Source organism: Antechinus flavipes, chromosome 6, assembly GCF_016432865.1.
Source record: "Antechinus flavipes isolate AdamAnt ecotype Samford, QLD, Australia chromosome 6, AdamAnt_v2, whole genome shotgun sequence".
In the NCBI taxonomy this organism is placed as follows: Eukaryota; Metazoa; Chordata; class Mammalia; order Dasyuromorphia; family Dasyuridae; genus Antechinus; species Antechinus flavipes.
In genome coordinates this window covers 127,328,532-127,353,982 of record NC_067403.1, presented here as the reverse complement: position 1 = coordinate 127,353,982, position 25,451 = coordinate 127,328,532, and positions in this window count along the sequence as shown.

The window sequence follows — 25,451 nt, the reverse complement described above, 5'->3', positions numbered from 1 at the left end:
TCTCTGAGGGCTGATGTAACCAACTGACCATTCAAAGCCTTACTTAAACTCATTAATCAGTAACTAACAGTGGTGGGAAAATGCTTGCCTCCTTACGACATTATTAAAACAGCAAATAATAGTAGTTGCTCCTTGAGGAAGCATGCAGCAACAGAGCTGGGAATGATTTCCATTGAGAACACAGTCTGAGAAGTAAGAATTGCTATGGCTGTGCGTCATCATTCCTTACTGCATAGGTTAACTGTCTACTAATTATAAGAGACTGTAGGAAACTGGAAAACTATATTCATGTGAGTATCAGAAGAGAATTTTCCTTGTAATTTAATTTATGTTGCTCTTTATACAGATTTTGTTTTGGACTAGTTTGTCTGGTAAAAGAAACTTTGATGAAGATTCCTCATCTTTGTTTTTGAGCAGATATTTTCTAGACAGTTAACTGATATAGCAAGCACACTGCACCTTGAAATTAGTAAGAACAGAATGTAAATCCTGTCTTTGTTGTTGTTTAGACATTTCAATCATATCTGACTCTTCATGACCCATTTGGGTTTATTTGGTAAAGATTCTGGAGTGATTTGCCATTTGCTGCTCCTGTTCATTTTACAGATGAGGCTAGCAGGATTAAGTGACTTGCCCAGGATCACACAACTAGATTTGAACTTGGGGATTGAGTCTTACTGAATCCAGGTCTAGCACTCTACTGTGCCACCTAGCTCCCACCCTCAGTTTCCTCATCTATAAAATGAAAATTATAGTAACACTTACTTTACAGGGTTATTGTGAGTATTGGATGAGATAATATGTATAAAGTGTTACAAAACTGAAAGTGCTATGTAAATGCTTTTAATTTTATAGTAATAATATATCATGATTATTGACCAAAACAGTATCTTAAATGTAAGAAACCACAGATAAATCCACTTGAGGAAGTAAAGTGTAGGTGACTATACTGAGACAGATACAGATCACAATTCAATAAAGATACCATCTTTAAGCCCCTAATAAGAGTATCTCATAGTAAAGGACTTTTTATTATCTTATAAGAAAGTAATGCTGGATGTTAGCAAAATTTGCAATGAGAAAATTTTATCTCGGCAATTAGCACATCTTTTTATGATCTTCTTTGGAATGTCATAGAACATAAAGCCTGTAGATTTCTTGACTCTGACACAGTGTACTCTTGCTGTCTGTCATAGATACTCTATCTGGGTAACACTTTATATTCTGAACTCTTCTAACTACTTCCTTTACCTCTGCTCCAAATCAAAACTATCTTCTGTGTTCCAGTCTCCCAACTTTGAGATTAGACAACTATATAAACTAAATCTTATTGAGGTGCTAATAGCAGGAATATTTGCAATTTAAAAAGAGAATCTTTGTTACAGCAATGGATAACAGAATGGATTCTTAACACAGAAAATTACAGCAAAGCAGTAGCAATAATACTAATAATAGCCAGCATTTATATAGCATTTACTATGTGCCTTGCACTGTGCTAAGTGCCATACAATTATTATCTCATTTGATTCTCATAAGAATAAAATGTAGGTGCTGTTATTATCCCCAATTTAAGACTGAGAAAAATCAAACATAGATTAAATTAATTTTCCAGGATCATAAAGTGAAGTTAGAACTCAGGTCTTTTGATTCCAGGTCCAGCACTGGAAGAATGCGCTACCTAGCAGAAACATAAATTTAGCATTGTATGACATCTCAGAAGCCACTTTGTCTGACTCTTTCTTTTTACAAAGGAGTAACTGAGGTCTTACAAGATAATTGTCCTACCCAAGGTTATAAGTAGGAAGCATCAGAAATCACTGCCCAAATCCCCTAACCCAATAACCATTGTGATTTTTATTGATATTCAATAAGGCTTCAAATCATGTCATGAACAATTGTCTATTTCTCCTACATTTCAGTTATATTAGCCTTCAGGGAAAACATTTTTTATGAATAAATGATATTACACATTTAACATCTTAAAATTTTGAAATCTTTCAAAGTATAATTTATAACCACCTCATGAGATAAGTAATAAAAGTGGTATTGCTTCCATTTTGCAAATGCATAAACTGAGTCTTAGAGAAGTTAAGTGATTTGCCAAGATTTCAGTAACTAATACATGGCAGAACCAGAACGAGAATCCAGGTATTCTGACTCAATATTATTTTATTAAAAGTCCAGTATTTTTTCTCCTACGTGCATACTTTTCCCTCAATTTTATATGTCTCTCTTCCACCTCTCCCACCCCCAACCATATGTCCTTTTTATGTAAATTTAGACTTTGAAACTCATAAATCTCCCAACTTAGGGAGAAGCTGTGCTCTAATAATTCATCTTTAAGATTGTTTGAAACTTGGACCATGTTTTTCAGTACATAAAATATTATTCACAGTCTTCAGAAACTTAGCTCCACAAGAAACCCACAAGAGTTTTATAAAAAAAAATGTTAAACCTGAAGAATGGTTCTTTTATTTCCCCTCTAAAATATGATTTTAATGGAATTAAAGAATCTCACCACCATATGTAACAATATTTCTTTGAAAAAAATTCATTTGTAACTCCAAGTTGAATTGCCACAAAAATCTCTCTCCCTACTCTACAACTCCTATTGCACTGGGATTTCCCCTCTCTTTCCATTCCTCTTGATAGTTAAGCAATAGGATGAAGAATATCTCAACTCTAAATCAATGTAGGTCCAACAAGATGAGGTTACAGATTATCAATGGTCAAAGATTAGAGAACTAGGAATCCTATTTATTAAACTGGGGAAAAAATTGGAGACTCTAGATGGTATACCTCAAAGGAATAATTCTCAGACATTCAGCTTATGCTCAAACCATTTAATTTTTTTCTTAGAAGCCCAGCAATAGGCTGTCTTTTTCCCCTTTCTAAATTCATGCCATTTTATTTTTGCCCAACAATTCTCTCTTCCATAGTCCAATAAGAAATAAAATGTAACACATAGCATAATTTAACAACTGAATTTAATAAGTGTCCAAGCCACTGTACAAATCCCTGAAAAAACAAAGGTGATGCAAATTTCACACAGAAACAATATGTACATAAATAACTACAATGCAATTGGATTTTGAAAATAGCAAGGTGCTATCTAGGTAAAATGTTGTAAATCTCCCTATTTCATTGAATGTTCATCTTTTCCCCTGAAAGATAATGCTTAATTTTGCTGGGTAGTTGATTCTTGGATGCAGTCCTCTTTGGCCAGGACCTTCAATCCTTTAATGTGAAAGCTGCTAGGTCTTGAGTAATCCTGATTGGGACTCCTCAATATTTGAATTGTTTCTTTCTGGTTATTCGCAGTTTTTTCTCGATCTGATAATTCTGAAACTTATTCTATAAGTTTCTATTACTAGTATTAATTAGTATTAATACTATTATTAATAGTATTACTAATATTATTCTATTACTATATTCCTTGGAGTTTTCATTTTGGGATCTCTTTCAGGAGATGATTGGTAAATTCCTTCAATGACTATTTTTATCCTCTGGTTCTAGGATATCAGGGCAGTTTTCCCCGATGAGTTTTTGAAAGATGTTGTCCAGGCTCTTTTTTTTTTTTTAATTTTGATTTTCAGGAAGGCCTAATTCTTAGATTGTCTCTCCTGGGTTTATTTTCCAAGTCAGTTTTTTTTCCCCCCAATGAAGTATTTTACATTTTCTTCTATTTTTTTCATTAAAAAATTTGTTTGGTTTAATCTTGATATCTCATTGAGTTATTCACTTCCATTTGTTCAATTCTAATTTTTAGTGAATTATTTTCTCCAGTTAACTTTTTTTTTTACCTCTTTGTTTTTGGCCAATTGTACTTTTTTTTAAAGTTATTTTGTTCAGTGGATTTTTTTTTTTCATTTGCCAATTCTATTTGTGAATGAGTTGTCTTTTTCCATTTCACCAAATTTGCTTTTTAAGGAATTGTCTTCTTCAGTCAAGCTGTTGGCTTTTGTCTCCAAACTATTATAATTCTCCTGGATAGCTCTCATTGCTTTGCTCTATTTTTCTCCTATCTCTTTTTTTAAGATTAGTTTTAAACTCTTCCAAGAGAACCTTTTAAGCTGAAAGCATTTTGCCTTTGCTGAACTCTTTAGGTTTGCATTCTGATCTTCTCTGTCTCCATAGTTGCTCTCTATGGTCACAGCTCTTTTTGCTTTTTTGCTCATTTCACAGGGTAAGTTATTCTGAGCTTCCTCTGTGGGTTAAGAGGGGTTTCTCACTGATTGTGCTGGGGCCAGTAGTGCTACAGGTTTCCCCACTGTGCTGGTTGAGCCTGGCCAAGTCCTGCTTGTTATGGTATTGATCAGCAGCTCACTATTTGCTTTCTGTACTTGTGTTGGTGGTCTCACAAATGCTTTGCTGATCCACAGGCTTTCCGAATTAGGACAAAGTTACTATATTTTGGCTATGAATCTCTTGCTAGATTCCCCATGCCAGACCTCCCCATGCTGGATCCCCCTGCACTTTCTCTTCACTGGGTCACATTTCCCCTTGCCCAATTGAGACAGACCTTTCCTGAAGTCTTTCCAAGAGATCTTAGAAGGGAAAATTATTACACTCTGAATATCTGTGAGTTTTGTCACTCCAAAATCCATTCAGAGGCTTGATCTAGTATTGATTCCGAAGGAATTTTGGGAGAACTCTGTTAATGTCCTGTCTACTCTCTGCCATCTTAACTCTGTCCTTTCCTAGAGTTACTGTAAGGAACAAATGCAATTACATTTTTAAAGCATTTTGAAGTTATATAAGTGTTATTATTATTTCCTTTGAAAACTATACCTCCTGTTTGTTAATGTGTCAAAGATGGCTTCTGCTTGACTGCAAAATGAGAATTAAGGTTATAAAATCAATACCTCTAAGTTATGGAGAACAGGACTTTTGAGGACTAAAAATGTGAGACCTTACAAAATAAAATTTAAATTGAATTAATAAAATGAGATAATATTTATAAAAAGTATCTAGCACATGGTAGGAGTTTTATAAATGCTTATTACCTTCTGCCCTATTGTAAATAGTAGTATTTAATAAGGAAGATCTGGGTTGAAATCCTAGTTCTGACACGTAGTCCTTGTTGCTTTTCCTCTCTATACTTCAAGATTCTTATTTGTAAAATGAAATGACTGAACTAGATGATCCATCCCTAAACCAATTTATTTATTTAAAGGCATTCTTCTTTTCACTTACCCTCTTTTTTTGGTACCTTAATTGTCAGCCTACTTGATACACCTCTAATTTCATCTTTGACTTAATATTCTTTAATTTCCAGAAAAGAAGTATGAAGATTAGAGAAATTCTTGATATAACAAAATACAATAATGGCAAAAGAAAGTGCATATTCTCTCATGAAAATAGTGGGCACAGCTGAATTGATTTGATGATACAATTGCTTCTTCAAGTTCCTTTGTTAGATTTTTAACTAATCTACATCTCCAATCTAATGCTTCCAAATTATATTCCTTTGACTTAATATTTTCCTTATCATTTATTCAATTGTACAATAATTGTATTATAATCTAAAGTAGAGTTAAGAATGATTATAAATCAATTTATCATTTTTGACATTTCCAATTTCTTTTTATGAGAATTTTGCAAGAGAAGAGATGAAAACAATTTCCTTCATATGTGAGTTCATAAGAAGTTATGTCACTGTAATTTTCTGGCTACTTATAATATTTTTGCTTAATATGCCAGTTTCTAAAGAAGTTCAGAATGTGTTTAGATTTCGCCCTGAATACCTATTCTAGAAAGTATGGTTCTAATGAAAAGACTATATAATTCTTAATAATTAACTTTCCCATATATTTATTCACTGCCTCCACTTTCTTTGAGTTTTCCTTTGATAGACTTTAACATAAATATATATATTTTTATTTATATTCTATATTGTCAAAAATGAATGGGATTTTCAGTTTTATTGTGCTATTTTCACTTCCCATTCAGAATTCATCTGGCCTCATAAACCATCATTCCTTTTTAGGCTATACTCCTGCAAATTTTATCTAATGACCCAGAAACCTCTCCATCTTAAAAGTTTACTTTACCTTGGACTTAACAGAGGGAAATATACTCTTTCCCTGTGGTTTCTTCCTCTGATTGGCTAGTACTTCCAAGAATGTTTTTTTCCTCCTGAGGCAATTGAGCATTAAGTGACTTGACCAGGGTCACACAGCTAGGATCCAGCTAGGAAATGTTAATTGTCTGAGTCCAAGTTTGAACTCAAGTCCTCCTGACTTCAGGGCTGGTGCTCTATCTACTACACCATTCAGCTGTTCCAAGAATGTCCATTTTGAAGAGGAGGATCAGTCTAGTTAAATCTTTATTCCTCTCTAAACTGCATTGCTGACTCTGAATTTGTTCAACAATGTCCCAACCTTGTTCTCTTCTGCCCCTTCCCCTTTTCATTTCTCTTTTATGTGTTAATTTTTCCCATTCAAAAGTAAGTTCCTTGAGGGCAGGGGCAGTCTTTATTTCTCTTGCAGTTGTATATCCAGTGCTAAACACAGTACCTGCAATATACTAAGTGCTTAATAAATATTAATCACTTTAATTTGACTGGGATACCAATGTTTTCCAATCTTCTGATACTTTCCTTCCTATTCCCAAGCCTCCCTTTTTTAGTCTCAATTCTCTTTTCCTTGTACCTATGTTGCTTTGGTCCAAATTTGTGTTTTCTCACCATGTCTCCTCTGCTTTTAATGACAAGTTGCTAAACAGAATTGGAAAATTTAATACAGGTAAGTTTACTATGTTCATGACAAATTTATGTTATGGGATCTCAACTGAATCTTCGCTATAGAAAGATAATCTTTTTCATCCTGCTGACTTGGTCCCTATACTCCTCATAGCTGTTATTTAAGTTTCTTTACTTTCCTCAAACCTCCCGTATCACATTATGCCCCTGTTCTCTTAATTGAGGACCTCACTTCACATTTTGGTTCACATTTTTATCAAGGCCATTCACCATGAGTTTCCTTTTCTTCCCTTATGTAGACCCCAAAGCCCCTGATATCATTGCCTAGTCTACTTATCTTTATTCAAATATTTGATAAAAATATGATTTCTCATCAAACCAATCACTCTGCACATGATCTTATCTATTCCCCATTTTTTCTAGCTGCCACTAGCTCTCTGATATTCAATCAATTACTATCTAAAAATTCCTTCCGTAATGAATAAAAACATATCCAAATCTCTCCATTCACTAAATCTCTCATTTGTGACGACCGCACTACACCCAGGACACCTCAGAATTAGCCAGAGTCAGGATAAGCAAAAGTCCTTAGTCTTTATTCTTGGTCTTAGACACAGAACTGAACAAGATGGAAGCAGAATCTCTGCAACCGCCTTCTCCCTTGTCTACTGCAAAGAGAGACCCTGGTTAGTTTTACTCCACCCACTAGTCCCTCCTACATGTAACTTCCTTAACAAGCTAGCCTTCATTACCTCCTGCCTGATCTATTGCAGTTGTCTCTGAATTGATCTCACTACTTCAAATATCTCCTCATTTCAATCCATTCTTAGCACAGTTGCCAAAATGATTTTCTTGAATGGCATTTCTGACTGTATTGATCCCTTGCTTAATAAATACAAGGAGTTATCTATGGAAAAAATGAGGAGAGAGAGGCAGGGAAAGCATTTTCTATTCTTTCTAGGATCAAATATAAATGTTTCTGTTTAGTATTTGAAGCTTTTCACAACTTAACCCCAAACTAAATTTCCAGCTTCTTCACATTCTACATCATTCCCTTTCATATATAAAAACTCCAGCTAAACTCCCTTTCTTGCTATCCTTAATATACAACATTCCATCTGCCTTTGCTGTACCTTTGTACCAGCTATTCCCTGAACCTCCAATGTACTCCCTCCTCACTTCCATGTCTTCAAATCACTAATTTCCTTTAAGATTCAGCTCACATGCCAATTTTATATGAAAGCTTCTCCTGCTTCCACCAGATGCTAATATATCTCTTCACAAAATCTATATACATACATACACATTTACATATACACATACGCGCACACACACAGACACACAGACACAGACACACACACACACACACACACACACACACACACACACACACACACACATACACACACACACTCTTTGTGTCCCTCACTAAAATTTGAGTTCCTTAAATGCAAGGACTTTTGTTTGTTTTCTCCAATACCTGGAATAGTACCTATAACATAGTAGTTACCTAATGAATACTTATTGATTGCTTGAATGAAGGACTGAGGAAAGATAGATACATTAACATAACTATAATTCACATCAATAATTCCAGTATACAACTTAGAATTATGTCAGAAATTAAATCAGGACCGTATACCTTGGCTCAGAGTTTTGCTTACTGGGAATATGCACTTCAACAAATCAAAGTGATCAAGAAAAAGTACATAATTGAAAATATTTGTAACAGGACTTTGGGGAGACAGAGGAAGTAGCTAGGTGGAACCATGGGTAAAGTTTATAATGAGGAACACTCTAAGAATTCAACTGCAGTCTCAGACAATCATTATCTGTGTCATTCTGATTTCAGTTTACTCATCTGCAAAACAAATTGGAGAAGGAAATGTCAATAACTTTGCCATAAAAATCACAAATGGGTCATGAAAAATAGACCTGAGTGAATAGCAATAGCATCAGTGTGTGTATGTGTGTTTTGGATTTTAAATCCATCATTCAGCTTCATCATGCTTCTTCCCAATTATGTATCTATGAGTGAATCACTTAATCTCTTTGAGCCTAAATTGCCTCACATGAAATGGATGTAGAAATATTTTCCCTTCCTGTCTCAGAGTAATAAGGAAAACTACTTTGTAAATCTCAGGGTACTATAAAAATATAAATTATGATGTTATCACCATTAGAAAATCATAGTTTATTTTTCCCCTTTTTAAAGATCTCCTTCAGCTGTAGATCTATTATTTTGTGATCCTGAGAAAGTTATAAATGATAACCACTGGTAAGTGGTGGTCTACAGTCATGCATCAGAGAAAGTGAGAGTTGCTAGTGGTTTCCTGTATTCATATGACTAGGAAATAATATGAATAATCTGAGTCTTTAGTCTCATGAGCCATTTAAGTCTTGAAGGTTTTTAAAATACATTTTAAGGAAAACAAATAGCTTAGTGTAAATGACAGAGGACTTTCTGAATCCCTAGCACCTAGTAGGTTTTCATTAAATGTTTTATCTACCTACATCCTTTTTACTTCAAATCTTTTTTAAAAAGATCTCCAAAGAATCACATCTGGTCATAAAAATCTTTTTGGTTTCCCTCTATAACTTTGACTCTTATTTGATGAACTGTTTTTACCATTCTCTCTCCTCCATTAAGTTCCTATTTCTGAAAGTGACCCAAGATTGTGCTAACAGGACGCAATCTCAGGCAGGTGCTATAAAGCTGGGAAGAACTTGAGTGCAGGTGCTGTGGTGAACTCATATGTCTATCTACTGATGACTAGGCAAGCTAGGCAAGCTTACATCCTATACTCCAAACATCACATGGCTGAACCCATCCTAGAGCTAAAATTACTTCAGGTGTTCTATAATGTCTTGTAGAAACCAAGGTACTGTGGTGTTCATCATCATATGTTGCACTTCCAAAGTCAACAACCTTAATATCTGGATTTTTTACTATATGTCATCATGTCTCATTTTAGGATTATACTCTTCTGTGTAGTCTGACTGCACAGACAAAATATTTTCAGGCTTCAGATCAGTATGAGTTAGTTTATTGCTGTGCAAAAAGTTAACAGATTTGCATATTTGATATGCCATTTTCCTGATGTGATCCATTCGAAATGGCAAAAAGCTATCTTCTTTAATAAAGTTATAAGTGCTAAGTCCCAGAAGTTCAAACAATGCAAACATGACCAAGATGCTCAAACCAAAGAAGTTATTGCTCAGGTTGAAATTTTGAGCCACAGCAACTCTCAGAGACCCTAGACTAAATCACGAGATGGTTATGATTGATGTCAGTGGAAACATTGCTTTCGCTAACAAAGTTATAGATTCTTGAAATATTGAAATTTGATTCTTTTTGCTGTGCCTTAAGATATGGAGACCTAGTGCATAGACTGCATTGAGAGTGAATATTAAAAGAAGAATATGAAAGTGGAAGGATCAAAACAGCTAGAAAACATCCAGGGAGATTTCTGTCATAAGAAGGTTCTATTTAGAGAAGTTGAATTATCTTTAAGCAACAGCTGAGTAATCAATGGTTTGTGACATGATTGTGGTTTAATTAAACATACTAAGAAAAATAGGCAATACATGGCATTTCAGTAATGCCTTTTGAAGTATTCTATGATTATTTTCCATTAACTACACATAATAAATTTTAATCAGGCTTCCTAAGTATTTAGTTTTTAAATTGAATTGAAAAAAGTTAAGAGATCTGCAAGAAGAAATAGCAAAACTATACTAGTGGAGAATGTCAACCTTTTTCTATAAGAACTAGATAAATCAAACCACAAAATAAATAACAAAGAAGTTAAGTGTGTAAAAAGAATTTTAGAAAAGTTAGGTATGATAGATCTTTGGAGAAAATTGAATAGGGACAGAAAGGAATATATTTTTTTCTCAGTAGTACATAGAATCTACACAAAAATTGACTATGTATTAAGGCATAAAAATCTCAAAATCAAATGTAGAAAGGCAGAAACAATAAATGCATTTTTTCCAGATCATGATGCAATAAAAATTACATGTAACAAATGGCCAAGGAAAATAAACCAAAAATTAATTGGAAACTAAATAATAGAATCCTAAAGAATGAGTTGGTAAAATAGCAAATCATAGACACAATTAAAAATTTCATCCAAAAGAGTGACAATAATGAAACAACACACCAAAATTTATGGGTTGCAGCCAAAGCTTAGGGGAAATTTTATATCTCTAGATACTTACTTGCATAAAATAGAGAAGGAAAAGATCAGTGATTGGGCATGCAACTGAAACTGAATTGAAAATTATGATCTCCCTCATTTTTTTTCAAATTCACAATAAAAACACACTCAAGTCATTTGTGATTCTTCATTAAGCCTTGTAAAAAGAACTTAAGAAAATGAAACCTAAAACTATAAGATTCAACTGTGTCAGAAAATTAATTAATGAGATTAAATAAAAACCCTTAACCCTTAACTTGGGATCCATGGACCCCAACTTAGATGGGGAAATTTACACCTTTATTTCAATGGAATTAATTTCTTTTGCTATGTGTTTTAAGCATTTAAAAGTATTATTCTGAGAAGTCCATATGCTTAACCAGACAAGAATACATGATACAAAAAAGGTTAAGAATTCATGTTTACAATAATAATGTTAAGAAATGATGACCTAGGGATTTCTGGTAATTATGAAAATATGAAGGGTTCTGGGCAAGACATTACCTCAAGATAAATGAAAACTTGTAGCAAATGAAGGAAAATCAAACAAAAATTATTGTGGAATGAAAAAGAATTTCACTTAGGTCTCTTCACCTACCTTAGCCTTCAAAAAAGACAAAACAAAAAACCATGCTATACAGCCTCTATGAACAGTGGCCTTGCTTTGAGCCAGTGTTAAAGAAGGAATAGTTCATAGGTCTCAAATATTTAGACAAATATTTTCACTATCTAGAAATATATATCCCCAATGACCATGATCATCCAGTTTGGTATTTGACTCTTCAGAGACTACTCTGTGCAGACCAAGATCATCAGGCTCAGTATCTGCAGATTGATGCCAAGAAGAAAGGAATTCAAATGTTACTAAGCCCAAAATTGTTATCCCTTCAGTAAAAAGGTGGGAATTAAGAATTATGAATGCATTTTCCAACTTGCTTTTGTACTTGCTACCTCTTCTCTCTGGAATGCTTTCCCTGTGTGTTTCATAGATTTCCCTGGATTCCTTCAAAAATCAATTCAAATTCCATTGTCTATAAGAGACCTTTCTTAGTGATCTTTTCTCTTCCTCCCTTCCTCATGCATACTACTAGTGCTTTCACATTGGAGTTATCTTTCATTTATACTATATATTTCCTTTATGTAAATTATTTTATTTTGTTTTGGGATATATACTGCTTTTTTACAGTTTGTTATTTATTTTTTTTAACATTTCTTTTACATTTAAAGTTCCAAATTTTCTCCCTCCCCCCAGGCTCTTTCCTACCCATCAAGAAAGCAAACATTATAACATTATTTATAAGTATAAAATCATGCAAAGCATTTTTCCATATTCCATGTTAAAAAAAGGTAGATAACTAAAAGAATAAAATAAAAATATCACACTTTGATTTGCACTCAGAGTTCATCAATTCTCTCTCTGGACTGGAGTAGCATTTTCATAATGAGCCCTGCAGAATTGTCTTGGATCATTTTATTGATCAGAACAGCTAAATTCTTTTCAGTGATTCACTATAACAATATTCTTATTACTATGGAAAATAAACTGATTCTATTCACTTCATATTATGCCAGCGTATATAGTTTTTCCTAGTATTTTCTAAAAACACTTCTCTTACCATTTTTTAAAACATAATAGTACTTTATAAAAAATCAAGCCATTCTTCAATTGATAAATGGTCAGAGGATATGAACAATTTTCAGATGAAGAAATTGTAATTATTTTTAGCTATATGAAAAGATGCTCCAAGTCATTGTTAATCAGAGAAATGCAAATTAAGACAACTCTGAGATACCACTACACACCTCTCAGATTGGCTAAAATGACAGGAAAAGATAATGCTGAATGTTGGAGATGTGGGAAAACTGGGGCACTGATACATTATTGGTGGAATTGTTAATATATGCAGCCATTCTGGAGAGCAATTTGGAACTATATTCAAAAAGTTATCAAACTGTGCATATCCTTTCATCCAGCAGTGTTACTAATGAGCTTATATCCCAAAGAGATTTTAAAGAAGGGAAAGGGACTCACATGTGCAAAAATGTTTGTGGAAGTCCTCTTTGTAGTGGCTACAAAATGAAAATTGAATGGATGACCATCAATTGGAGAATGGCTAAAGTAAATTGTATAAATTTAAATTTAAATTGTGTAAATTTAATTTAAATTGAGTAAATTGTGGTATATGAATGTTATACAATATTATTGTATTTTTTCTTTTATTTATTTACTTATTTTTTTTAATAGCTTTTTATTTACAAGTTATATGCATGGGTAATTTTATAGCATTGACAATTGCCAAAACTTTTTTTCCAATTTTTCTCCTCCTTTCCCCCAAACCCTCCCCTAGATAACAGGATGACCAGTAGATGTTAAATATATTAAAGTATAAATTAGATACACAATAAATATACATGGCCAAACTGTTATTTTGCAAAAAGAATCGGACTCTGAAATATTGCACAATTAGCCTGTAAAGGAAATCCAAAATGCAGGCAGGCAAAATATAGGGATAGGGAATTCAATGTAATGGTTCTTAGTCATCTCTCAGAGTTCTTTTGCTGAGTGTAGCTGGTTCAGTTGGAACTGATTTGGTTCATCTCATTGCTGAAGATGGCCAGGTCCACCAGAATTGATCATCATATAGTATTGTTGTTGAAGTATATAATGATCTCCTAGCCCTGCTTGTTTCACTCAGCATCAGTTCGTGTAAGTCTCTCCAGGCCTTTCTGAAATCATCCTGTTGGTCATTTTTTACAGAACAATAATATTCCATAATATTCATATACCACAAGTTATTCAGCCATTCTCCAATTGATGGGCATCTACTCAGTTTCCAGTTTCTGGCCACTACAAACAGGGCTGCCACAAACAATTTGTGCATATGTGAGTCCCTTTCCCTTCTTTATGATCTCTTTGGGATATAAGCCCAATAGTAACACTGCTGGATCAAAGGTTATGCACAGTTTGATAACTTTTTGAGCATAGCTCCAAATTGCTCTCCAGAATGGCTGGATGTATTCACAATTCCACCAACAATGTATTAGTGTCCCTTTTTTCCCCACATCCCCTCCAACATTCCACATTATCTTTCCCTGTCATTCTAGCCAGTCTGACAGGTGTGTAGTGGTATCTCAGAGTTGTCTTAATTTGCATTTCTCTGATTAACAATGACTTGGAGCATCTTTTCATATGGCTAGAAATGGTATCAATTTCTTCGTCTAAGAATTGTCTGTTCATATCCTTTAGTCATTTATCAATTGGAGAATGGCTTGATTTCTTATAAATTAGAGTGAATTCTCTATATTTTGGAAATGAGTCCTTTATCAGAACCTTTGATTGTAAAAATATTTTCCCAGTTTATTGCTTTCCTTGTAATCTTGTCTACATTTTTGTTTTGTTTTGTTTGTACAAAAATTTTCAATTTGATATAATCAAAATTTTCTGTTTTGTGATCAATAACGATCTCTAGTTCTTCTTTGGTCATAAATTCCTTCCTCTTCCACAGGTCTGAGAGGTAAACAATCCTGTGTTCCTCTAATTTATTTATTATCTCATTCTTTATGCCTAGGTCATGAACCCATTTTGACCTTATCTTGGTGTATGGTGTTAAGTGTGGGTTGATGCCTAGTTTCTGCCATACCAGTTTCCAATTTTCCCAGCAATTTTTGTCAAACAGTAAGTCCTTATCCCAAAAGCTGGAGTCTCTGGGTTTGTCAAACACTAGATTGCTATAGTTATTAACTGTTTTGTCCTTTGAACCTAACCTATTCCACTGATCAACTAATCTATGCCTTAGCCAATACCAAATGGTTTTAGTAACTGCTGCTTTATAATATAATTTTAGATCAGGTACAGCTAGGCCACCTTCATTTGATTTTTTTTTCATTAATTCTCTTGAAATTCTTCACCTTTTGTTTTTCCACATGAACTTTGTTGTTATTTTTTCTAGATCATTAAAATAGTTTTTTGGGAGTCTGATTAATATGGCGCTAAACAAATAGATTAGGTAGTATTGTCATTTTTATTATATTTGCTTGCCCTATCCAAGAGTATTTAATATTTTTCCAGTTGGTTAGATCTGACTTAATTTGTGTGAAAAGTGTTTTGTAGTTTTGCTCATAAAACTTCTGATTTTCCCTTGGCAGATAGATTCCTAAGTATTTTATACTATCAGTAGTTACTTTAAATGGAATTTCTCTTTGTAACTCTGTTGAATTTTGTTAGTGATATATAAGAATGCTGATGATTTATGTGGGTTTATTTTGTATCGTGCAATTTTGCTAAAGTTGTGGATTATTTCTAATAACTTTTTAGTAGAATCTCTGGGGTTTCTTTAAGTATACCATCATATCATCAGCAAAGAGTGATGATTTGGTTTCCTCATTGCTTACTCTAATTCTGTTAATCTCTTTCTCTACTCATTGCCAAAGCTAGCATTTCTAATACAATATTGAATAGTAATGGTGATAGTGATCAACCTTGTTTCACTCCTGATCTTATCAGGAATGTTTGCAGTTTTCCCCCATTACATATGATGCTTACTGATAGTTTTAAATAGATGCTACTGATTATTTTAAGGAAAAGTTCATTTATTCCTATATTCTCAAGTGTTTTTAATAGGAATGGATGTTGGATTTTATCAAATGCTTTTTCTGCATCTACTGAGATGATCATATGGTTTTTGTTAATTTGGTTATTAATATGGCCAATTATACTGATAGTTTTCCTTAATATTGAACCAGCCCTGCATTCCTGCTATAAATCCTACTTGATCATAGTGTATTATCCTGGGAATGATTTTCTGTAGTCTTTTTGCTAATATCTTCTTTAAGATTTAGCATCAATATTCATTAGGGAGATTTTTTTCTCTGTTTTCAACCTACCTGGTTTAGGTATCAGTACCATGTCTATGTCATAAAAGGAATTTGGTAGGACTCCGTCATTCCCTATTTTATCAAATAATTTATATAGCATTGGAGCCAATTGTTCTTTAAATGTTTGGTAGAATTCACATGTAAATCCATCTGGTCCTGGGGGTTTTTCCTTAGGGAGTTGATTAATAGCTTGTTCTATTTCTTTTTCTGAAATGGGACTATTCAAGCAATTTACTTCCTCCTCTGTTAATCTGGGAAGCCTATATTTTTGGAGGTAGTCATCCATTTCACTTAGGTTATCAAATTTATTGGCATAAAGTTGGGCAAAGTAACTCCTTATTATTTCTCTAATTTCCTCTTCATTGGTACAAAGTTCTCCCTTTTCATTTTTAAGGCTACTAATTTGATTTTCCTCCCTCCTTTTTCTAATCAGATTTACCAAAAGCTTATTTATTTTATTGTTTTATTTTCATAAAGCCAACTCTTAGTTTTATTTATTAGTTCAATAATTATTTTTTACTTTCAATATTATTAATTTCTCCTTTTAATTTTAGAATTTCAAATTTAGTATTTGATTGGGGGGTTTAATATGGTCTTTTTCTAGCTTTTTTAATTGCAAGCCCAATTTGTTGATCTTCTCTTTCTCTATTTTATTCAAGTAAGTCTCTAAGGATATAAAATTTCCTCTTATTACCACTTTGCATCCCACAAATTTTGATGTGATGTCTCATCATTGTCATTATCTTGAGTGAAATTATTAATTGTGTTTATTATTTGCTGTTTCATCCAATCATTCTTTAAGATGAGATTATTTAGTATCCAATTACTTTTTGGTCTATTTACCCCTAACTTTTTGTTGAATGTAGGTTTTATTGCATTGTGATCTGAAAAAAAGGCATTTACTATTTCTGCCTTCCTGCATTTAATTTTGAGGTTTTTATCTATGGTCAATTTTTGTATAGGTTCCATGAAGTGCTGAGAAGAAAGTGTATTCCTTTTTGTCTCCATTCAGTTTTCTCCAAAGATCTATCATGCCTAATTTTTCTAATATTCTAGTTACCTCTTTAATTTCTTTCTTATTTGTTTTGTGGTTTGATTTATCTAATTCTGAGAGTGCAAGGTTGAGATCTCCCACTATTACAGTTTTGCTGTCTATTTCTTCTTGCAACTCTCTTAACTTCTCCTTTAGGAAGTTAGATGCTATACCACTTGGTGCATATATGTTTAGTATTGATATTGCTTCGTTGTCTATGCTACCCTTTAGCAAGATATAGTTTCCTTCCTTATCTCTTTCAATTAGATCAATTTTTGCATTTGCTTGATCTGAGATAAGGATGGCTACCCCTGCTTTTTTGACTTCACCTGAAGCATAATAGATTCTGTTCCAGCCTTTTACCTTTACTGTGTATGTATCTCCCTGCTTTAAATGTGTTTCCTGTAAACAACATATTGTAGGGTTCTGACTTTTGATCCAGTCTGCTATCCGCGTCCACTTTATGGGAGAGTTCATCCCATTCACATTTACAGTTAAAATGACCAATTCTGTGTTTCCTGCCATCTTATTATCCCCAGATTATGCTTTTCTTTTACTTACCCCCTTAACCCTATTTCCCAGTTTTAATCTTATGTGCCCCACTTATATCATGCTGCTCACCCTCTTTAGGATCCCTCCCTCCCGCCTTTGAATCTCTTCCCTTTTCTTGTACCCTTCCCTTATTACTCTTTTCCTTTTCCCTTTTCCTCTTCCCCTTTTTAATGAGGTGAGAGAAGATTTTCTGTAAAACAAGTATGTCAATTATTTTCTCTTTGAACCAACTCTGATGAGAGTAAGATTCACACAATGTTCCTCCCCCTCTCTAAATTCCCTCAGGAATGATGTTTCCTTTGCCTCTTTGTGGGATGTAGTTTCCCTCTTTTTATCCCCCTTTTCCCCCTTTTTTGACATTATCCCTTTTCCCTTTCTACTTCCCCTTTTTCATATCAGTAAAATCAGAATATATATGTCTAGTCTTTTTGTATATCCAAAACAGAAATACAATTCTCAAGAGTTCTTTTTACCTTTTCTGCTTCTCTTGAGACCTATGGTTGGAGATCAAATTTTTTGTTTAGTTCTGAATTTTTTCCTTAGAAACAAATGGAATTCATTTGTTTCATTAAATATCCATCTTGTTCCCTGGAAGAAAATGTTTAGCTTAGCTGGGTAGTTTATTCTTGGCTGCATTCCAAGTTCTTTTGCCTTTCAGAATATTAGATTCCAGGCCCTTCGATCCTTTAATGAGGAGGTAGCCAGATCTTGAGTGATCCTTATTGTGGCACTTCGACATTTCAATTGTTTTTTTTTCTGGCTGATTGTAATTTTTTTTCCTTAATTTGATAGTTCTGAAATTTGGCCACAATATTCCTTGGAGTTTTTATTTTAGGGTCTTTTTCAGCAGGTATTCGATGAATTCTTGCAATGCCTATTTTACTTTCTGGTTTTATTACTTCTGGACAGTTCTCTTTGATGATTTCCTGTAGAATAGTATCTAGGCTCTTTTTTTCATCATAATTTTCAGAAAGTCCAATAATCCTCAGATTATCTCTCCTAGATCTATTTTCCAGGTCTGTCATTTTTCCAAGTAGTTATTTCATGGTTTTTTCCAATTTATCATTTTTTTTTGGTTTTGCTTGACTGATTCTTGCTGTCTTAATGAAACATTAGTTTTTATTTGTTCAGTTCTGATTTTTAATGAATTATTTTTTTCATTAGCTTTTTTTACTTCATATGGTATATGTCCAATTGAGTTTTTAAATGAGTTGTTTTTTAGTGAATTATTTTCTTTTTTCAGTTCACAAATCCTACTTTCTTGTGAATTCTTTGTCTTTTCCAATTCATAAATCCTACAATTCTTATTTTCCTGAATTTTTTTACTTTTTCCAATTCACAAATTCTGTTTCCCTGCACTTCCTGGGAATTTTTTACCTTTTCCAATTCATATTTTAGCAAGTTGTCACTTTCTTGCAAAGCTTCTCTTTTCTTTCCCCATTTTTGTTCTAACTCTCTCTTGAGACTTTTAATGGTCTCTTCTGTGAGAATGTTATGTAAAAGGGCACAGGTAACATTCTCCTTTGGGATATTGTCTGGAGACTGTTTGCTATTAGTCTCCTCAGGGTGGCAAATCTGCTCTTTTTCTGTATAGAAGCTATCAATCGTCCTTTTAATTTTTCTATTCATTTTTTAAAGCCTTTAGTGTCTGCCTTGAAGACAAGGGGGTTACCAGCTTCCTCTGCAAAGCAGGGAAAAATGTAAACAGGCTTCAGTCAGTGAAGTGTGGGAGTGCTCTGGGTAAAAGTTCCCTCCCCACCAAACCAGAAGTGATTCAGCACGGCAGAGCTATGGAAGTACCCAGTGGAGAACCCCACTGTGTGGTTTAGTGACTGCCCTAAAGCTAGAGACTAAGCAATGAAAGTGTCACTACCCAAGGTAGTAGAGAGTAAATTAAATGGAGAGACTTAGATGAACTGATGCTGAGTGAAATGAGCAGGACCAAGAGATCATTATATACTTCAACAAAAATATTATATGATGATCAATTCTGATGGACGTGAGATGAACCAAATCAGTTCCATTTGTTCAATAATGAATAGAACCAGCTACACCCAGTGAAACAACTCTAGGAAATGAGTGTGAGCCACTACATAACATTTCCAATCCCTATGTTTTTGTCTGCTGGCAGTTTTTTTCTTCTCAAGTTAATTTTACATTATTTCAAAGTCCAATTCTTCTTGTGCAGCAAAATAACTGTATGCATATATATACATATATTGTATTTAACATATACTTTAACATATTTAACATGAATTGGTCTACCTGCCATCTGGGGGAGGGGATGGGGGAAAAAGGGGAAAAGTTGGAACAGAAGGTTTTGCAAGGGTCAATGCTGAAAAATTACCCATGCCTATATCTTGTAAATAAAAAGCTATAATAAAAATAAACAAATAAATAAAACATAATAATACTCCTTCAAAATCATAGTGTCTTTCTCTTTATCTGCTTTTCCTGGTTTAGGTATATTGTTGTCATTTTCTTTATTGAAATTATTGATTATTTCTGTTATTTTTTCTTTAGAATTAAATTTAGTTTCCAATTAATGTTTAATTGATCTTTCCTTGAATGTAATTTTTATTGTATTATAATCTGAAAAGCATGCATTTACTATTTCTGCTTTTCTGCATTTGGAAGTGAGATTTTTATGCCCTAACATGGTCAATTATTTGTGTAGGTGCCATATATCACTGAGAAAAGAGTATATTGCTTTCTTTTCCCATTTAATTTTCTCTCTTAATTCTCTCTATCTATAGATAGATATGAAGTCTATTATATTTAATATTTCTAAAATAATATTTGCCTCCCAACTTTTCCTTGTTTATTTTTAAAATTAGATTTACCTAGTTCTGAAAAGGGAAAGTTGATATCCCACTGCTAGTTTAATTTTAGAATCTATTTCCTCCTGTACTTCATTTAACTTCTCCTTTAAAAAGGTATATGCTACACTCTTTACTGCTTATAAGTTTAGTATTAATATTACTTAATTGTCTATGGTACTTTTGAGCAAGATGTAATTTTCTTCCTTATCTCTTTAATGAGATCTATTTTTGCTTTTGTAATTTCCTTAATACATATCAATGCAAAAATTTTAAGTAAAATACTAGCAAGGAGATTATAGCAATATAACACAAGGATCATACATTAATGATCAGAAATTTATACCAGGAATTCAGAGCTGGTACAATATTAGGGAACCTATTAGCATAATTGACCATATCAATAAACAAAACCAACAAAAACCATGATTATTTCAAAAATGGAAAAAGCTTCTGACAAAAAACAACACTCATTCCTATAAAACCACTAGCAAGCATAAGAATAAATGGAACTTTCCTTACAATAATAAGCAGTATCTATTTAAAACCATCAGCAAGTATTATTATTAACAAAGCCCAACAGCAGGAGATAGAAAGAGAAATTCTACTTAAACTAATGGTAGATAATACAAAATATTTGGGAGTCCACTTGCCAAGACAAACCTAGATAGATAAACATAATTTCAAAACAATTTTCACAAAAAAATTAAGTCAAATATAAACAATTGAAAAAATATTAATTGCTCATGGCTAAACCAACCCAATATAATAGAAATCACAATTCTACCTAAATTAATTAATTTATTCAATACTATACCAATCAAAGTAAGCTGTGAGAAAATATGCAAAATTCATCTTGAAGAAGAAAAAGACAAGAATATCAAGGGAATTAAAGAAAATTAAGGGGAAAAATGTGAAGAAAGCCTACCCACATCAGATCTCAAACTATAATATAGAGTATTAATCAATAAAACAATCTGATGCCAAGAAAATGAATAGTGGATCAGTAGTGAATAGTAGTAAATGTTCATCAATCTAATGACTGATAACCCCAAAGGTCTAAGCTTTTGGGATAAAAAAGAAATATAAATGAAAAGAACTCCGAAGTACTATCTTATTTTTATTAGATTGACTAATATGACAGAAAAGGGAAATGACAAACACTAACAGAGATATAGAAAAATTGGGATTCTTGGGCTGTTAGTGGAAGTGTGAACTGATTCAATTGCCTCCCTGACATGGAGTGTGGGTTGGAGTTGGGGCCAGGCCAGCCCTACATTGGGATTGTAAACTGGGCTCCTACTCTGGTTCCACAGATCTTTTTGCTTACCTTCTAGGTCCTCTGTAATGTCTGTCATCTGAGAGATCTGGAAGCCACCAATATTTCTCCTGATTCAGACATCAGGCCCAGGCCAGGGCTGGGACTGAATCCAGGACTGCATAGGTACATTCTGCACCAAAACTGCACACTGGACTCCCACCTTGGTGTCACAGACCTTTTCTACTGATCTTCTAAGTTGCCTTCAGCTGGAAAATGTTCTTCATCAATTTTTTAGGTGTTCTGATACTCTAAAATTTGTTTAGAGTCATTATTTAAAGGAATTGGAGCAGTTTGGGGGAGAGATTGGGCAAGTTCCTGCCTTTATTCTGCCACTTTGGCTCTGCCTCCCAGAACTCAAAATTTTAAAAAATAATTGTGAAAAAAATTGTGCCCACAATTGGGAAAAATAAAATATTACTTTAAAACATATAAAAGGCTTAGTAGGTAGGTAGATAGATTACAGGTAAATGATAGATAAATGGAAAAAGGATAGCAGACAGATAGATGATAGATAGAAGATAGATAACATATGATCTATAAATAGATAAAATATAGATTATTGATAATAATCATGTGTTAGATGAATGATGATAGGTAAAAGAGGCATAGATTACTAATGGACAGATAGATAAAAAGATAGGTGATAGATATTAGATAGAGATAGTTAAAGATGTATATGATAGAGGACAGATAAAATGATGGACTGATAAATTATGAATAGATAAAATAATGGATTAATAGTTTGGTGGGTAAATAGATAAAAAGGTAGATGATAATATATCCATATTGATAAAAATATATCCATATAGATCAGAGGCTTGTAAATATTTTGCATCATAAGCCACTTTAGCAGTCTGGTTAATAATATGAATTCCTTCTCAAAATCATTCCTTTAAATGTCAAAGGTAAAATATATAGGATTACAAAGGAAACCAAGTACATTGAAGTAATTATCAAAAAATAAATAAATAATAATTTCAGAGACCCCAACTTAAGAACTTCTAAATCAAACACATAGGGATAAAGATTTATCTGAGAAGGCATGTTTAAATAAAACTATCTCACAAAGAATTCAAAAGAAAAATAATTAAGCAACTCTGAATTAATATTCAAGAACTATGGTAATGAAAATAATTTGTCAGTAGCTTTTTTGTTTCCAGTAACATATTGTGTTCTATTGGCAATTTAAATTTTTGAACATCATTCCCTAGGCATTCTAATATTTAGAGTTTTTAGAACACATTGTTCTAACTTCTTGAATCAGATAATGAATAGAACATGGTACAGAAATATATATATATATTATATATATATATATACATTTTCATTTTCTCTTCTGTATGGCCTCATTGTTTGTGTCCGGCTGCCTTACTGAGCCTCCTTGCACTAAACGCCTCTGGTAGCATTCCACCCAAGACAAAGACGTACTTTAGGGATGTACCTCTCACAAAGAGGTATTGATGAACCAGGAATCAGAGTTTGGACAAATGAGTGTTTCATTAAAACACAGCACATTTGTTTAAGCTTTTCTTATTGAAGGGAATAAAAATTTCATTATTCATCATTGTATATCTTCCTTCCCCTCCTAGCACTGCATAAACTGCTCCAGAGTAATGCTATTTTAAACTTTGTTTTTACCTTCTGCTCTTCACTTTTGTTTTAAAAAATATTAAAATTAAACATTTTAGAATTAATTGGAAAATAATTCTGGCAAAAATTTTTTTTATCATATTTTCATTTTATAGATGTAATTTTTACAATTTATCACCTTTGTAGGCCAGTGTGAGAAATCATTGCTTACTCTCACCATGGTAGCTAGTATGCATTTGCCACAAGACTTTTAAACTGTGACTCATTTTCTCTCTTGTAAATGTTGGCCTTCTCCATAAAAAGGTGGGAAGGGGAGGCTGGAAGAAGACATCTTGGAACTCAAAATGTACCAAAAAAAGAAAAAAGAAAAAAAAAAGAAAGAAAGAAAGTAAATTAAAGGTCAAAATCCAAATGACTTTGGGGCAAAACAATACGATTTTGGTCATTTCTTTTTCTGAGCAGTGTTTCTCCTAGCCCTTCCATTTTGAGGAAGTGTCTAAGACAGCCCTATTTCATTCTCTAGATTTCATCATCAAGATTCAGCTGCCTTCTTCCCTACTGCTCATTTAGTCCCCATCTTAGAACCTTCCTTCTGTCTCTTCTGAGAAATTATTGTTTCTTATTGTTTCCAGTGAAGCATTTAAAGGAATATTCAATGGAAATTCATAATCTAGAGAACAGTAAGGAATTCTTCCAACACATGTGTCTTCTTCTATAGTAGTTAATCTTCCTGAATTTGGTACAAGGTACTTGTCATCAACAAAAACATAAGCATAGTACACTATTCAGCCCACTTCAAAATTTCTTAATTTTCTATATTAATTGGAACTGAGTTGATCCTTGTGACAAAATATAGTGGGATTGCAGGTTTGGTCAGTAAGAATTACCAAGAGGTCAGATTTGTTATTTCAAAGGAAGGGGCTTTATTGTTACAAAAGCAGATGGAACCAAACAGCATCAGAGTACTAGTTGGTCAGAGGAGATTGCGTGTGAGAGCTATTTATAGGAAATGATTATCTCTTAAGGGGTGGGGGCAGGGAGGATTACTTTTCAATCATTGGTTAGAGACTAAGCAAGACTTTAAAAACTAACAAGGCTCTGCTGGGACCAAAGATTTTGAAAAATTTATCATGACCTACACATGGCTAAGTGTAAAGCTGCATCCTGTTTACCACATTCCAAGCCCCCTGCACCTGATTGGTTAGGCAACTGCATTCTGCTTTTCTGTTCTCTATGGTCACCTGCCCACACAGGAACTAACAAAGGCCCTACTGAGGCCTACTCCATAACTACCCTGGAAATTGCTTGTTTGCTTAATAAGTTAACTAAGACCATGATGCAAGTTGAACACCAGGTGGTTTATGAAGGAAGGCTTTATGTATTGATTGGGCTTTCTCCATCTTTACTCCTACCCATTCTAAAATGGCTTTGTTTCTAGTTAATGGATTCCTGCTAAAGCAAATAAAAGGTATCGTTTGCTGTTGTCTGTGAAGCAATGTTAAGCAGAAGTTCCACTTCCATTTAATTTTTTCCTTAATGTATTTCTCTTCAATTCTTTAAACTGATCACTACTGCCACTTCTCTGCCTCTTTGCCTTTCTTGAGGACAAGGGACAGATTTTGTACTTCCAGATAATTCATAATTCTGCATGAATGGTAGGCATTAAAGATTTATTGGATGAATTTTTGATTCTTTGAGATTAAAATACCTCATATATATTATCAATTTAATTTTTTATATAAGTGAATAGTTTTTCCTCCATTTAGATCCCCTACAGAACTGAATCTATGCTTAATAATCTAAACCACAGTTTTTCGTTCTAATGCCTTTCTGGAGACTTCCAAAAATACCTTGATTACTCTAGGGAATATCATTGTGAAGCTAAGTGAATACTTTAGAAGTGTGCCCCTCCTATAAATATTTTACGACCAGATGCCTTTTTTCTACAAAAATCATGAGAAATGAAAATAAATTATTTTGTAAGATAAGTCACCCTGTTACTTCACAAATAAAGGATGATTTCCAACCTACTCCTTCACATACACATATATTCTTCAACAGCCTCCACTATACAAAAAGCTTAAATCTAATTCATAATCCATGAGTTGAACTTGAAAGTTTAAAAAAAAAAAAATGTTTGCTTTAATTTCACTGGGAAATTTTGTTAAGAAAAAAAAAATACATTAATATCTAAGTTTTACTGGCTTACTCAGTGACTTGTGTGAAAAACACCTTAACTTCCCTAAGTCCAGCTTCAGCATTTGTGAAATGAGATCAGTAATGCCAGCTGCACTTAAGGTATTTGATATTTCTGAAAAGCTCTAGGAATGCTTGACTGAAAAGTACCATATGTATT